The sequence below is a fragment of the Phalacrocorax carbo genome, chromosome 1 (assembly GCF_963921805.1).
Source record: "Phalacrocorax carbo chromosome 1, bPhaCar2.1, whole genome shotgun sequence".
In the NCBI taxonomy this organism is placed as follows: domain Eukaryota; kingdom Metazoa; phylum Chordata; class Aves; order Suliformes; family Phalacrocoracidae; genus Phalacrocorax; species Phalacrocorax carbo.
The window spans coordinates 111,450,077-111,468,248 of NC_087513.1; positions in this window are offsets into that span (position 1 = coordinate 111,450,077).

Sequence of the window (18,172 nt, forward strand, 5' to 3'; positions counted from 1 at the left end):
TATGTTGGTACAAGACTATGCAATCATTCAATATCTTTGCCGCGATATGTTGTGAGCTCAGGTAAATATACTTGATCCCCAAATCCTGAAACAGGAGAGGACTGTTCAGTTTTATGCATGCAATAAGCTTCCATGCTACTTTTCGCATCTTTTAGTGCTTTACTGATGCAAATCAGTGACTGACAAATGATAAACTTTTAAAATCAGTTTTATATGTGTAATGCATACATGTAACAGCATCTCTGTTCAACTAGGAGTTCATATAACATGCCTGAAAATTATTCCTACAACAGCTAATCCTCTTTCATTGTAGAATATAATTGCTACCTTTTAATCTTGTTTCCTACCTTTTGATCTTGTTTGCCCCAAACACAATTTTGTTGTTATTCCTCTTCATAAAATGAGTTGGCTAGCATCAGTTCTCTAGTAATGTAAGAAAGAAAAGAATTACTGAACTTGTCTGAGACAGCAGCTATGCAAATATTGCTTTTTTAATTCCTTTTTCTACCCACTATTGGTTATCCATTAATAATGTCTCTATCTGGCACTAACATTGCTGAAGTTGCTTGTTTTGTTTCCTCTTTACATTTACCAAACAAAATGATCCTTCTTAGTGGACAACCTCTCTCTTACTCTTAATTTAATTTAAGCGTGCTTACCAGGGAAGTGCAAAGGATAAGTTACCAGTTGTCCTATTATCTGTTATTTTGGTTTTACTGTAATATTATTTTCAGGATTTTAAATGAATTTAATGTTCTATATCCTACTATGGAATAAGGAAGAGAGCAGAGATTACCTTCAAATCCATATTCAATTGTTGGCAGCAAATATGCACAGAATCTATTAAAAATAATGACACATAAAATACTAAAATCAAGATGGAGACAATGCTACTTACACAGCTACTCTATCAGCATCTGTCTTTTGATGGATTCTATAATGTTCTCTGCTGATTTCTAAACTATATAGTACTTTCTCAGTCCTGTAAATACAATTTACCTCAAACTACTTTCCGTTTGTGATGGAATTAAAGAACGACTAGCAACACGGAGTCTGTTCCACAGACGAGTTCTTAACTTTCCTGCTTTCAGTTTTCACTATATACATGAAATCACTTTATAACATCTTGTCCCTTTAGTCCGAAATAAGTGTACCATGGGTATTAGTCCTGGCAGACTCCGTGCTGTCACTGAGCAACAAAAGAAATGTCAAAAGAGGTATTTGAAAGGTTGTCTTTGCTTGTCTGCAACTTTTAAAACTCTTGAAATGTTGATGATTATGAACTCTCTATTTTATGCATGGTACAGATCAAGTGTGTTACCTTATTTAGTCTGGAACAAGTTCAAGACAAAAGGAAACAAAATGTTGATTTAAAAAGTCAGTAGGGGAGCAAAAATGACAAAAGAGAATGAAAATGCAAATTGACAAGACACCATGAATGGAAAAATACAAATCTTCTGTTAGAGTTATTTGAAATTCATTTGATGACTTGTACCATAGTGATATGACTTCTCCATACTGATATGCTCTTACTGTTAACTGTGTAAGCCACTACAGGGTGAAGGTTATAAAATGCATGAAATAGGATGATTTATATTGAAATGGAACGGGAGTAAGAATTAATGAGCTTTCTTTTGTGTGCTTTGATTTCTTCCCTAATGGAGTGGGGCAGTAGTAACAACAATATATAACAGCAAAATACTCATTTATTAATTTTCTATTTTTGTGGCAGCTTTTCTAGGAATATGATGCTGCTGTGATGATTCATGATATAGCTAGTATTTGGGATGAGATTGAGATACTGGTTAATAGGATAAAATTTTCTTTTGCTAATCTTTAAAGTTTCTTCAACATCAAAGTGAAATAAATGGCATACTGTACTTCAGCATGCAGTCAGAAGTCTGTTTTCTCACTTTGTAGTAAAATGTATGGATTTATGCTTGATCATCTCTACAGTTCTGTATTAGGGATAAATCATCACCAGATTTGTTCTAGAGCATACATTTAATCTTAAATCCCTGTAGACAAGTGATAGGAGTTTGTGTTTAACTTGCTGTAGATTTTTGTGCTTTAAGATACATTCAAAATCACAAAATCAAAGATGTTCTCAACACAGGCTAAAATGGAGAGTGGCACTTGGAATTAACTTATGGTGCTGCTTAGAAAAGAAAGGAAATAGATACTACCTTCAAAACAAAAATGAATGTACTTTGGGGCAATTCAGTGAATTATTGGCTAAAGGCTCAACCTGGATTCTAAGCTGTTTCTTGGCTAGTGTGGTAGACCTCCCTTTGCTTAAGCAAACTCTTCTTTCCTTTTGTGAAAAAGTCAGTAATAGCTGGTTCATTGTCATGTTTTTTAACAAAGTTTTGCTTTGTTATATCTTGTATAACTTTCACATATATCTGATATATCAGATCTTTGCAAGCCTGTCCATTAACAGCGTTCCATCTTTTACATAACCAGAACAAGAAAAATATTCTCTTTGCATTTTGTATAATAACATTTTGAATATGTGGTGATAAGTATGTTGGAAAGAATTACAGTATACCCTAGGTAAGGGCATTGCTTTGCAAGACTCTTGGAGGCCTTCAGGAAATAAATTATTTCTACAGAAAAGTGATTTAGAAGTGACATTGAGGGAGCCTAAGGAATGTCTACGGGCACATTGTGCAGTCTGTTTTTTATTAGATCATGCTCGTGAGTTATAAGTCAGATGGCAATCTGAGATATTTTAGGAAGTGATGGTTAGTCTTTTGGATGTAAAAATAGCAAAGTATCCTGAGAATAAACCATCAAAATTCTGATTGCCTAAGAATTACAATAAAATCTTGCTTCCTCTGAGGTGCAAAGGGTTTTGCAACTGGAGTAGTAAGTGATCATCCATATAAAAATATGGCTTAGAAATTACACAGCAGTATTTACTTTGATAGATCCTGTATTTCTATGCTTTAAAATGCATGAACAAAAGATTGATACAGCTTCATAGTTGCAACTGCTAGTCTTAGCACAATGGCTATGAAGCCTGCTGGCTAGAAACCTCATGAACTATTAGACCTCAGCACTAGTAAAGCTATAAAACTGAGTAAGCCAAGGTTTAGGAGAGTTGGGGAGGAGGAACTTGTGGAGGTCAGATGTACTAACCTTTGGAGGGAGCGGGACAGGGACGCAAAAAGGGAAACTTGGTAGTTTAAAAGAGGAATAAACAAATAATGAACAATCTACTGTTTTCAGTCTATTCTTCCTCCATCATCCTTCTCCAAATTGAAATGTAGAAGGAAGTCCACATAAGAATTGAAAAAAGTATGTATGTCTGTGGTGGGGGGAAGGAAGGCTCAGAGTTTTCTGCATGGAGCATAACAAGGGCCTGGTTACCTGCCATGAAGGTTAATAGTATCTGGTACATGAAGTGGTCTTCACAAAATACTGATGCATGTGTCAGTACGGTTCACTTAGAAGAGCTCAGGAAAACAAGATAATATGTTTTCAACATATAGGATTACACTGTAGTACACTTTTACCTCTAAGCTTGTAGCAACAGAGAAAGATTGAGGCAGACAGAATAGAGCTGAAGCAGGATTGTGCAATAAATGTTTATACCAGGCAATAGATTTGTGGGTTTTGTACTGAGAATACTCTATGGCAGAGTAAGAGTTTAACTGATAATCAGGCTATGGCAGTGGGTAGATTTGATTATTAGGTGTTTTTACATATATCCTCAGGTGTTACTGAGGACCACATGGTGACTTCCTTTTGAGTAAGGGGTAATTGCCATGACCCTCTGTGCCAATGAGATAAGAGCAGGCAGGAGAGAGGTTCTGTACAAAAAGTTTAAAAGGTTTAAGAGTAGATAAGACTCCTGAGTGTAGTTCCTGAAAAAAAGTGATGTAGGGAAGAAGGTTTTCATTTTCTAAGAAGATACTTGACTATTTTTTGAAAAAATTGAGAAACTTAACAGAAAGGAGGGGCTTTATCTAAACACAGTGGTGGAGCTAGCAATAAAATCTAGTAATTATAAAAGCTGAAAGACAGTACATGAGGACAGATGAACACAGAGTTCAAAATCACTCCTACATGACAGATAAATCTAGGGGAAAAAAATGTCCTCTTCAACTTATTAATTATTTATTTGGAGCAGTGATGAACAACTAGGTGACAAAACTTAGATGATACAAAATGATACAGTACAGTAAAAACAAAACTCAACTTTGAGAAGCTATAGAATGATTTCAATATCCTGATATCTTAATGACTGTGTAAAAAATGGCAGATGAAATTCAGGGCAAGTGAAACTCAGGGCAGATAAAGGAAAGGTAGTTCTAGGTACTACATCATTAAGAAACTCTGTATTAACCTTAGTGATTCAAGGAAAGAGGCTCTAGTGCCATTAGAACACCAATGCAGTGCTCAGTGGTTGTCAAAAAGCATGCAGGAATTTTCTGGAATGGATGAAAAGAAAGGGAAAACCAAGAAGCACTGCTGTAAGTCAGCATATATATCTTTGTGATGCTCTTAAATCTCACATGTTACATTATCTTCTGATCCCCTCATCTCAAAGGTAATATAATAATTTGGAAAAGGTAAGAACAGGGGATATGAAGCTTACTAGAGGTATAGAAGAGCTATAAGAGAGACTATAAAGAGTGAATAAAGAGACACAGAACTAGTAGCAATTAGTTTGGATAAAGATCTGAGGGGCATATTTAAATATCTATATCCAAAATCATGAGAGAGATTATGTAGAATGATTATTCATGATTTATTATAAAACAAGAATTGGAAAGTATCAAATGAAATGATGAGAGGTTTTAAAAGGAACAAAAGGAAGTGCTGTTTCAAACCGTGCTTAATTAAGTGGTGGAATTCTGTGCCAAAGGATGCTGTGGATGCCAAAGTATAAATTGGTTTAAAAGCAATTAGGGAAATTCATGGAAGAAAAGACCTTCAATACTTACTAAACACACAGATGAGGATAAAACCACTGACTAATGAAGTATCTAAGCCACAGGGTTATATTTTACTGCATCAGGGAAATACCTGAACTTAGATGGATTTCGGCCTCTGCCCAGAGCAACAGGAAATTTTGAGCAATGTGCTTTCTTAAAAAGTCTGGCCTTGCTTACAGTGGGATCTCACAGAGCAAGGTACTGCTACCCCTTCATAGAACCACCATCTGGAGGTTGAGAATGCAATGAAGGTATTATAACCCAGATCCCAGTGAGGGACATTAATCACCTGCTTATATGCTGGAGGAACAATATAGCTGGGCAGAAGCAATCCAGGAGGTTTCCAAGTCCATGGATGACAACTTCCTAACAGAGGTGATCAAGGAGTCAATAAGGAGGAGGTGGTCTGCTGGACCTGATTCTTACAAACAAGAAAGAATTGTTTAGGGATGTGATGGGTGTGGGTAACAGCCTTGGCTGCAGTGAATATGAGTTGGTGAAGATCTCCTGAAAGGAGGGAACAAGGCAAAAGCAGTGTCACAATCTTGACCTTCAAGAGAACAGACTTGAGCCTGTTCAGGATATGCTTGGAAGGATACCTTGGGACATGGTCCCAGAGAGAAGAGGGGACTAGGAGAGCTGGTTGATTTTCCAGGGCCACATCCTCCAATCTCAAGAACAGTCAACCCCATGTGCAGAAAACCAGGGAAAGGTGTGAGGAGACCTGCAAGAATCAACAGAGCTCCTGACAAAAATCAATATAAAAAGAAAGCATGAAAGAGATTAAATTGGTGTGGAGAAGCAGGGCTAGGAAAGCTGAAATCCACCTGAAATTCATTCTGACAAGAGACATGACGGTCAGCAAAAAGGGCTTCCATACAGGTATATCAGAAACAAAAGGAAAATATGGACACAGTTCTGAATGGGGAGGGGAGCTAGTGACAGAGCACTTGGAAAAAGGCCAAAGTATTTAATGACATCTTCATGTTGGTCTTTTTTGTTAAGATTAACCCTCAAGAATCCTGACTCAGGGCCTGTGGGAAAGTCTTGAGCTTGGAAGGTTTGCTCTTGATGCAGGAAGATCAGGTTAGGGAATGTTTAAGCAGACTGATGTACGTAAATCCCTGGGGCCTGACAGAATGCACTCACCAAGTGCTGAGGAAGCTGTCCGATGTCACTGTGAGACCACTCTGGATTGACTTTGAATGATTGTAGTGATCAGAGAAGGTTCCTGAGGACTGGAAGGAAGCAAATGTTGCTTCTGTCTTCAGAACAGGCAAGGAGGAGGATCTGAGGTAGTACAGGCTGGTCAACCTCACCTTGATCCCTGGGAAGGTGATGGAGCAAATTATTCTGGATATCATTTCCAGACACATGAAGGACAAGAAGGTGATTGGTAGTAGTCAGCATGGATTATTTACATAAGAGAAATTGTGTCTGAACAACCCAATAACCTTCTACAATGAGATGACTGGCTTGGTGGATGAGGATGGAGCCTTGAACATTGCTTATCTTGACCTCAGCAATGGTTGCAGAACTATCTCCTGTGATATCATAATTGGTAAACTGGTGGAGTATGGACTTGGTAAATGGGCAGTGAGGTGGGTCTGAAAGCTGGCTGGACTGCCTGGCTGAAAGGGTTGTGATCATTTACATAAAGTAATCATCGCTTTAAAACTGATTTGCTTCTATGAAAGAGTCCTCCTCCAGGATCATATTGTTATTTGTATTCTGGAGGGCTGTCTGATATTCATTAATATTCATATTCTCTTTTTATCACAATGCCCTCTTAATTGCTAATTAGGTCCCATATTTCATGGCCTAAAGCATACCCTAAACAGTTTTTCTGCTTGGTTCTTCAAACTAGATTGAAAGACACATTGTCTATATCCCATTTTCCACTTTACGCAAGATCAATATTAATCTGTAGTTCCTTCTCCAGCTGGTCACCTCCACCTGATGGGCTGCAGTGAGTAACTTTTGCTTTTGTGACAAATTCTCTTTCATTCCTCCTGAGACGAACTTGTCCTGGCAGTGAAATCTGGAGAGGGGCCCAATCTCATTTGCTTGATTGAAAGTGTAAATCTCTATGAGTGAAAGGACATGTTTTACTCAGAAATAGGTGGAGGATTAATTTTCTGAGTCTTTCACTGGAACATGCTTTTCAGAGACACAGGCTTGACAAACAAACAAGAACTAAATCTCAGGGAGGAGCTGAAATGATGTTTGGAGAATCAAACATAATACAGTCATGCATCATCTGTGGTTGTCAAGGGAACCAGCTTTGGGATCCTGTCAGCAGGATTCTTCAAAATCATCAAAGGAGACACTATTGGGGTCTGCCAGTTAAGCCACCTACTGCTGTAAAGATCAATTTCTTGCTCCTTTTCTAAGGGTAGTCAATATATTAGTTTTCTAAGAGAAAGAGAAATATCATCAGAAAATCATTCCCTCTGCGAGGTGGCTGCAATGCCATCTGTCCCAGCTAGCAGCACCTACACTCCCATCACAGCAGCAGTGGGTGAATAGATACAGCGCTTGCTCTGCAAAGCTTTCAGTTCTGAAAGTATTGAGGTTGTTTGCCTGACTCTGTAAAACTTCATGGGTATATGGTGTTAAAAAATGTGATTGATATGGTCTCCAGCTGTGTAGGTCATTGCTGACTTCCCCTGATCCCACCTGCCTTTCTCTTATAACTGTATATATGAGATTCTGTATTTAAAATTCCATATGCTTAGTATTTAAAAAGAAAATTATTTGGGAATCTTGGTGGTTTTGTTGCTAACTATGCCTGGGTTAGTTAGCTGTATTTGAACTAAGTTTGTCTGCCCACTTGCTACCATCTAGTGACCTATTCTGCTGTTGTCTTCGTTTCTGTCATTCATTCAGTTTCCTATAACCCTGTCTCACTAACCTCCTCATCAAGCACTGCACTTAATGCCACATTTCCTCTCTACTCTTTCCACTTTCTACCTGTTTTTCTCTCTGTTCACAGCTTTGCTTTTTCCAGTAATCTTCCAGGGTTTTTCTTCCTCTCCTTTTCTTTCTTTTCTATTAATGTATTTAGTACCTCTCTTGATGGAAGTGATAGGCAAGTGCAGAACTGAACGAAAAGAGGATAAAGGGAAGGTGAAAAGAAGGGCTGTATAATTTTCAGGCTGGTAACTGGAGTTCAGAAAACTTAAGCAGAGGTTTGTTCTGACTGAATTTGAAATCTTTTACAATCCTAGGTATGGAAAAAGTGACATGGAAACACAGGTTGCTCTTGGGACCAGGACGGTGTGGTACAAAACAAAAAAAGTTTATTTTTGGTACAAGCCCTTGGGTGAAATTCCTTCTACTGATCAGACAAAGAATAGCTTGAACTGAATGTCCTCTCACATAAGTGAACTTAGAAGCTTGTCTTTAGTTATAATGGAGCAATTAATTTTTTATAAATCACTTACATAACCTAAAGATACCCTAGGATGACTTTCTATCTTGCTGATCAGGACAATAAGTGCACTCCTATGGGAAGGTATCCATCCTGGTGTGAATATTTTAATTATCTTTACTAAGTGAAGCAGTGATGAAGAAATATTGAGATCTCCAGCCATCCCCGCTCCTTTTTCTCGTATCTTCTGTGATAGTTCTTAAAATGGTCTTCTGAAAGAAGTAACGTCAGCTGTCCTCAAGCAGAGGAGAGATTAGCCCTTATTTTCCACTTCTGTGTGAGTGTTCAAACATCTTATCTGTTGAAGAACCCTACCTCTGACCTTCTGGCAATTACATGAAGCTAGTCCTGAAAAAACATTTTTAGGATGACTTGAGAGATTCTCATCCAGAGTTGCAAACTGAGTGTGGAAAAAAGATTTGTTCTGAAGTTTTGCGATTTCTGAAATCCACTTTTTGGACATGTGGGGGACAAACTTACAATTAAAAATAAAAGAAAAAAAGGAAACAAACCAGAGAAGCATAAATTGTACCTGGCCACCCAGTACAAGTTTCAGTCTTTCACTCCTCCCATCTATTTCTACTATCTGTTCTTGGGAATAAAGTGGTGGGAACTGAGATTTATCTTCACTTACTTTTAGCCACCTTTTCTGTACTTGGACCATATAATAGTGCTGGGAGCAAAGACAGTTTGCTTTAACAAGTCTGAAGCTTCTAAGTTATACAGGCTTACACAGGGTGTCCTTTCTATGACTCCTCTTTTGAACTGCTCCTCCAAGCAGAGGTTGAGAGAGGATGGATGGACGTTCTGGGCTTCACTCTTCAGGTTTCCAGAGGGTGCTCTAAATGTACCCTAATGTCAGCTTTCAGCTTGCAGTTGCCATTGCCTGAACTGTTTATATTTTTTAATTGGGCAGGTGAGGTTGGCATATATTTTTATGTAGAATGTAATTGCAAGAAGAGGGCTGAATTTTAATGGGCTGTTCAGTGCAAGGTGCTACCTGGTGTGGCTCATGGATGCGCTCTGTGACAGATTGAGCCTGCACATAGCTAAAGCAATTTCTGCCCCCACAACAAGTAGTGCTGTATAAATTGATGTTATCATTATGATACAGAGTTTAGACATTTGTAGAATAACTGATCTCTCCATTGGCACAGTGTGGTTAAGGATAACAAGCAACAAAATGGGTGCTTATCTTTTAAGAAAACCTGCACAACAGAACTTTTTCTGTTTCCTAGGCAGGACCTTAGAGGAGTTACATGTCTATTAGATCACTAGAGCTGAACAAGAATTTTCTGTAGTGACCCTATGATAGAAATTGCAGTATCCACAAAAGTAAATTTTTCCTTAGGGAAATACAAAATACGATGGTGGGATGCATTAAGATTCTGTTACATGGAAACCCTCATGGGAGTTTATTTGAAATACTGCATGTAGTTTTTCAAGCCCGAATAAAGGCAAAAAAAGACAATCAGAAATAAATTGAAGAAGTTATTTTACAAGGCAAGGCTGAAGGCATGCCTTATTTATCATAACTAAAACAAGACCAATGTGTATGATAGGAAGGGAAAATAAAACATAAGCTAAGGACAATAGCTGCTTTTGATAATTTTAAACTGGAAATTCTGTCACTGAGGATCTGTAATAGATATTTTAAAAAGATATTAGAGGTGTTAAAAAGGTGACTACTGTGAGGTAGATTTTTATGTTAGCATCAAAAAGGAACAATGTAGTCTATCCAGGGTGTGAAGCATACTTAATTTAAAATAGATTGAAGCATCCTAGGAGTCAATATAGTGGAAAGAAAAGATTAAAAAATAAAAAAGTAAAATAAAATATTTTTTATTCTGAAAAATTTGTGGTCTAAAATGGCAACCTTAATGTATCACCCTTTTTGAATCAAATGTTTCTTGAAATTTATTGTTATTCAGAATTATAGATTTATAATATATAAATACATAATTAAGTATATATTAACATATATGTATCCATTTATTCCAATAACTGATGGAAACCAATATGAAGTATCAGTGCTTCCTGTGAAGCAGAAAATCCAATTTCCTCTAGACTGTAACAATTGCGCAGTATTTATGTGACTTGGGCATCAAAATTACCTTGAAGTTATTCTCCCTTCAGCTGCTAATAATTATCTATAGGGCTTTCTTACCATGAATGCTGCTGATCTATAGCTTTCAAAGTTTCTTAGCAGAATCTTAGAAAGTGGGAACTAACAGCTTTTAAAATCTTCTGACCTTTTATGTCAAGTCTTGAACTTACTATCGATACATGTGTATGTAGATTGTATTTAATTTCGTCAGTATGGCATGACCGTAAGAATCTTTCCATCACCATGGAGAACAGGAAAAGAAACAGTGATAACTCGTAGCCTGAAGGTTTGGGTTTTGTTTAAAAACCAAACAAAAACAGCAACAAGAAAAAATAACAACCCAAACCAACCAACCAAACAAATCCATTATTGATATAGATAATAAGTTGGCTTAATATTTGCTTTTCAAAAATATCCATGGAATTGTGGGACCTGCCGTAGTCTGTGTTTAACAAATCTCCATTACTTTTTAGAGAAAGAAAGCTCTATCCAGAGAACTTCACAACAAACTTATCTTACTCGTTGGTTTGGCTCTTACCTCAATTTGATTATGAACGAAGTCTGAAAAAAGAATTAAACAAAAATGAACTGTAATGAACACGAAAAGTTGTCCTAATTTTAAAAAGTTTTCAGGAGCATGTAGAACAGTTTGAAATATTTGAAAGGCACTTAATATTTATGCAAGCATTTAAAGTTAGAATCAGTAGGTTTGTCATGTATTTAGGTAGTATTTAGTTATCAGCTGACATGTCTCTTGTCAAGATATAATCCCTGGTTTGGGTTTAATCCCTTTTGACAACACTTTCTTAATTAGTTGATTGGTAAATTAAAGAATTTCCCCATCGACCCTGGCCCTTCTAACTTTTTCCATAAATGAAGATTCATAAATTCATAATTTTGACTTGTCTGTGTCATAATAAAATTGTGTATAAAAATGTCATAATTCTGCATCACCCAGCCCTCTTTCTAGGGAATGAATTATTGATCAGATGCTCTAGGAGCTCTCTGTCCTTTATTTCAAGCAGAGGATGATTTACTGCAAATCTGAAACTGTGGATTATTTAGTTAAAAGCTGCTCAGAACAACTGATTATTCTTAGGAAATTCCAATGTCAGTAACTTATTCTGTCTTTACCTTTCTTCAGATCCAGCTCCCCTGATGCAGCAGGAGAAAAATGACCTCTCCCTCCTTGTTAAAGAAAGTAGTTTGTATCCATCCTCATATCTAGCTTTCGTGTTGAAGAATCCAGCTAGTAATCCTCTTTCCTATTTTTAATCATAATTAACTTGTTTTAATTGAATTGGAAATTCTAAATAAATATTAATGAATATTATCCTCTTTTTGCTTTGTCAGGACAAGTAAAATTCTTACTTGCTTCTTACTGGCTGCAGCTCTGGGCTGTAACTGGGTACAGCTGAACTTCATCTGGTTTCAGACAGACTTTGTACTTGCTATATTATGATAATTGTTAATAGCTCAGAAACATTTCTTGTTGCTGAATAGTAGGGTCTTCCATCATAAAATGACTATTACTGGGGCAGTGAAATGTCAGTGAAATGTAAACTTGTAACAGAAATTATTATAAAGTATGTTGGAAAGTAAGATAGGTTGGAAGAGTATGGAGGAGAGCTGCATAAAGTGGAGATGCTACCTTTGCTCTCTTTCTTCCCTCCTCATGGCTGGAGCAACCTACACCAGCCTTTTGCTTAAGAAGCAACAATTCAACACTTAATGAACAGGGGAAAAAGGCAAGAGATTAATCCAGAGACAAAGAACAATAACCGCTTTATAGGACTGGTAAAAGTATATGTCTTTCCCTTACTTTGTGACAGTCTCAATACTCAGTCCCAGGTCCAAAATCTATGGAAGGTACCATTATAGATCAAGGAGTGCTCTCTGCTGACCTTATTTTGGAAACTGAATTTCTGGATATCTCTCTGATATACACCTATACAAAAAGAAAAATCAATCCTCCTCCCGTTGTGTGTTATAAACTACTTACTTGGATAACAGAAGATCTTACAAATGTGTACAGGGACATAGATCCAATAAATAGCAGGATCATGAATATTCTTTTTAAAAATATGAGTAGTTATTTGAGATTATGATCTAACAACAAGTTTAGGAGGCATCAAAATTAACTATTAGTAGACAATTGCCTTTTAACGCTGTATTTCTCCCAGGAAAAGCAGATTTAAAATCTAGAGAAGGCAAAACATTTTTCAATTGAATATGTCTCTCAAAACTCACACACATCTGTACCCACATACATGTATCTATTTTACATGCTAGAAGTTTTGACTTCTGCTGCCAGTGTTCAAAGCTCAAGAATGTGTATATTGTGCAAAGCTTTTTAGAAGTGTTCATGACTATGGCAAAATACTGGATATGACATTGCATTTTTTCCCTCAGGTGTTTGTTTTTTGTTTGGTACTTACTCAAATGAAATCAAAATCAAAGTAAAAAATAGGGATGTATGAAATGACCTGAAACAATCTTGTCCATTCTTTTAGCTGGAGTCATCAGGCTCGGATGTTAACTCATCAACAGCTGTTATTAGTCTAATCTACTTTGAAAATACCTAACCCTGAGACGAGGCACATAGGAATACATAACCACAGCCAGGGGATTGAGGTGGAAGTAAGTCAGGAGTTGAACAGAACTGCCTGTGCCATGTACCACTGCATGGTTCACAAGCTGCACAAATTAAGTTTCAGGCCACTCACAAAAGCCTAGCATTTAGCCTGCTCCATGTAATATCATCAGAGAAATTGTTTTTTGCCTGTGTGCACTTACACTCAAGAAAAATACGCAATACAAAACATGTAATACATTTTGTGGTTACTGGAGAAAGGAAAAAGTGAAGTCAGGTAAGTGAACTGTCAGTCAAACAGAGGCAGCAAGATCTGGCTATTATTGCTTTCGTTACTGATACTGTTACATCTGCCAAGTTGCTCCTATTCTTTGTGCTTACTCAAGGGTGAGGGCACTTTAAAATGAAATAGGAATCTAGACTGCATATTAAAAACTGCATATTTATGTGCCTGTTTGTGTTTGCCTCTTCTATCCCCTGTTGATCTCTCTTCCTTGCAAACATTTCTCTGCATTTTTTTTAATAGCAAGTTTTGGTGAAAGCATTGACAGTTTATTATTGCCCTGCATCTGAAAAGCAGTGGTTATAGCTTGGAGCTAAGTAATTTTCATTGCATCCTGTTGAAGATGTTTAATTAAAATGAATCAAAATAAACAGCAAAGCAAGTATATGGTGTTTTATCTGCTTAGATGTATGCATGTTCTGTAACTTTTCCTACACTAAAGCCATATGGGAAAACAATCTTAGTAAAATAAGTACAAAAATGAAAAAGTAGAGGTGGCTACTTGTAGTATGGAGGGGTTTTGTGGTAGTTTTGGATATTTTTTTTCTGAAAAAGGTCACGCGTACAGAAAAATATGTGAATTATGAAAAATTATTTCATTCTTTGCACGGTATAGGTACCAGCCATTTGTTCTTACTGTTGACTAAAATGCTTTTATTTTGATGAAAATGACACAATGCCTTATATAAGTCTGTACTGCAGTGAAAGGTGCAGGGCAGCTGGGAAGCAAAAGCAATCCAGAGGTTGAAACATGGAGCTCCTGAGAGTAACTTAACTCAGGAGAGGGTCTCTACTGCCTCACCTGGATTGCTTCTGGTGCCTTAGTTAGCCTTAGTCCATCAGGTAAGCAAACTTGAGAAAGTGTGCTTTTTTTTTTTTTTTTCCCCTTGTGAATCTCCTAGATGTTGTCATCCTGGGCTATTTAATATTTTGATTACTGCAGTTTTGTAACATCACTGTATCATAATAAAGCATGAGTGCTTTGTTCTAATCCTCCTTATTCATTTCTGTTTTCAATGTATCTGTGACAGGAGCTGATCTGTTAGAATCACTACCGCATAGGAACATGTAGATATCTTCATGGTAGCACAGTGGTTTCCTTACAGATTTTTTTTATTTCACTTGTAAAATGAATAAAGGAACACTTTCTTTGTTGTGTGCTCTAATTCTTCATGCTGAAGATTCATGCTGATTTACAGTATGCTCTTTCTAGATAATTTTCATGTGGGCTTGCCACTATTAATCAGTGATGCTGTTAGAGGTGATACTGTCGATAAGGTGGCTGCTATGTTATGTCAGCTAGTCTATGCTGCCAGCGTGGAGACTGAGGTTGGATCATAGCATGAGTTTCCCCATTGTTTTGATGGTTTCCATAACTGTGAGTGTTTTGTTGTGGTTTTGGATGACTTGGTGCCATAGGGAGCCACTGAAACACAGAAGAGTACTTGAGCTGTTCTTGGCCAAGCCTGAGAAACTGGAGCATCCCCCAGTGCAAAAAAGCTTTTTTTATTTGCATTAACATAATCTTTGTAGGCCCATTTCAGAATTTACTCACTGTTTTCATCTGTAACTTTAGCTCCATTGTTAAAACCCAAAGAAAAACACTTGATCTGCTCCCTCTCCTGCCCCCCACTGCACTTAGTAATCTTGTTCATAAAAATACAGGGGGTTTCTACACATTGCTCTTGAAGGTCCTCAATATTTCCCATAAAACCAGAGACAGATATTTCCTGGCCTTGACAGAACCGCTTCTAGGCAGTGAAGAATCATTCCCCCTGGAAAGATCTCATTTCACGGCTGAGAGAAACCCTTCTAAAAGTTACACCATCTGTAAAATATTCTTACCTTAAACCCTCCAAAATAAAGAGTTAGTCCTTTTTAACTGTGTAGGGATAACATGGGGGAAGTTATTTTTTGTTTCTGTCTTGGTTCTTTTTATCAATAACAAATGTTCGAAATCAGCTTGGGTGTTTGGAAAAGAGCTATTGAAATTAGGAATGTAAAACAGATGAAAGCAAATATTTGTAATACCACTTGTCATGCATGCACTGAAACAGGTTGTGCAGCAAATGCCATGGGTTTGGGTTTTTTATGAGCTATATCTTCTGTTTTGTCTAATATTAAACTACCATTTTGGAATCTTATTGAGCAGTTCTTTGTACTTGTGGCTATAATAAGCAAACAGAATATTAATGATCAAGTTTGTTACTAGACCGCTACATACATCTGTTGTCCACACACTTGGGCCACTTCATGCTTGTTGTTGGATACCTGGTTATAAATGGAAGATGCACTGCAGTAGACAAATAGTAAAAACGGAATTATTATTCTGGAAATGAAAATGGGAAGAATAATGTAGTTGGGTTGGCAAAAACCATGCTCAAAGATTTTTCTCTTTTCAGTTAAGATTTATGATAACTGAATAAAGAAGCTGATGTGGAGAGGACAGTGTAAAGGAACAGAGAAAGATAAAACCATGCTTCATCAAAGTGCCTGCATTAATCCTATTGTAGTTTTCTGTTAGCCTACTGATCATATATTAGTAAGACTTTCCAAGCTGGCTGACTTGCTTTATAATATCCAATTACTTTCACTGGAAGCAAAATTACAGCTGTTGAACCCATAAATTTGTGGAAGAGAGGCAAAGATGGTTTTCAAGGTTTTTCCTAAGTACTTCATATGATCATTTGAAAAAGAATGGAGAGAAAAATCTTGATAAAATTGTGGAGGAAGACTGGTGGGTGGCAAAAGAAGACAAATGCTAGGGCTGTGTTTGGGTAGTTGCTTATGCTAATTTAAACACAATACAGGTTTTCTAAAAGTGATTTACAGTTTGGCTTTTTTTCAGTTTTCTGACATAATTTTGCATGAAAACATTGATTGTGAGATGCCATAAGAAGTTCTGTCTGACACTTGCCCGCTCTTTCTCAGTTCCATTAGCTATGGGCATGGTTGTGCTGATGATGATTAAAGCATGAGTCAGCTGTACTGCATAGTAAAATCACATGGCAGACTTAGGATATCTTTTAAGTTGCAATTTTTAAGAAACCCTAATGTGATTTATTTTTTAACAGTTGACTGAAAATGCCAAGTTTTTAATATAGGAAAGTGTAGCTGTGTGTTCGACCCCCCAAAAACACAGGAGTTAAAGCTAGTTTTCCTGTTGCCATTTGGTTTTGCTTTGCATGTTGAGTACATGTTAAAACTACAGCTGTTCTAATTGGCAGTTTCCAAAAGAAACAGTGAATATCTGCAAGAGGTGCTAAAATTAAAGTTGTTTGTTTTTAGTGTATATCTTTTCCCCTTAAACTTCTACAAGAAGAGAACTTCTACTTAAGAGCACTCTCGTGATTTAAGGCTGCATTCAGTTTTATGCTGAACATCTAACAGCTTTCTTTTTTTTCTGTCTGTCTCATTACATCTAAACAGACTTATTTCTCAGAAGAAGAAACAATTGTGTAAATATCATAGCAATACATTTTTGTGAAGTGCAAAAAGCCACATCCTCTCCTGATATTCATACTTACATGCATTTTCAACACAACTTGAAGGCTGTAGTCTTACTGGTTGTTGTTACTCAGTGTTGGTTTAAATGACAGTCTGATGGCAAACAAATGATTTCTGTCCAGTCTCATAAATATGCTGGAGGTTCAGCTTACCAAATAGGCACTCTTGTCTTTACTCAGGAATTGGGACGCACTTAAATAATAAACGTGATTTTGTATTTTTCAGTGCAATGAACTTCTGCCTGAGTCAGTGTGTTCCAATGAATAGCAATTGAATTTCTATTTATAAGGTGTTACGATTAATTTTTCTAACCAAGTAGGATTATAGGTTCCAAGGACTGTAATATTACATAGCCAATTTTTCTTTATTAGCTAGCTCTGTATGAAAGACTTTTTGGATGGAGCATGATGTAAATATTAGCTTTGAAAAAATAAAATAAGGCAATCTGATCAGAATAATAAAAAAACCCTAGCATAAAAAGCATCAGAACAAGATAATTATAGTGTCATTTTTAGTAATTTAGTGTCAACAATAAGTTATTCCTTAATGTGCTTCAGAAATTGAGTTGTACATCATGAAAGAAATATATAGCCATCAAAACAGAAAACCGGGGTGGAAGAAAATGGATGAAAGTATATATACATAGGCATACTTCATTAAGAATTTAATCGTGTTATGTTTGCATAAGCTAACAATGTGGTACCTTACTGAAAAAGAAAGAAGGGTTCTAGTCACCAGAAAAGGTCTCTGACCTTTCTGCTTGAAAAGAAATCAGGAAGCGGCGTTAACTTATGTATTTGGTAACAAAAGCAGTCTATGCAGAGACCGAAGAAAGGATGGGTAAACCTGTGAAGCACTAGGGCTGACCATGACTCCTAACATTTAAAGGTGATAAATGGTGTCAGGTGTTTTAAACATTTAAAAACTATTACCTGGCATACAAAAAATATTTTTCAAGCCCAGCAATGTCCTATGTCCTTGCAAACTCCTGTAAAACACTCAGCAGAGTTCCTGCCTGTGTGCTCGGGCTTTGGTGGCTCAGCATCGCAGTGGCTTGGAATGCAGGGACATGGCCATGGTGGAGGTGATGATGAACCCATTCAACTAAGGCTTTAGGTTTATGCAATTGTATTCATCTGAATGAAACACCAGAGGTGATATTCTATGATACTTCAGAGCCTGGTGTAAAGATTTATTTTCTGCTGGGCAGGAATGAAATGGTATAAGCCTTTGTGTAAGCATAAACAAAGGTAACTCAGATGGTGTTCCTGCTAGCATTCTTAATTTACTTTTAGGGAGGGTT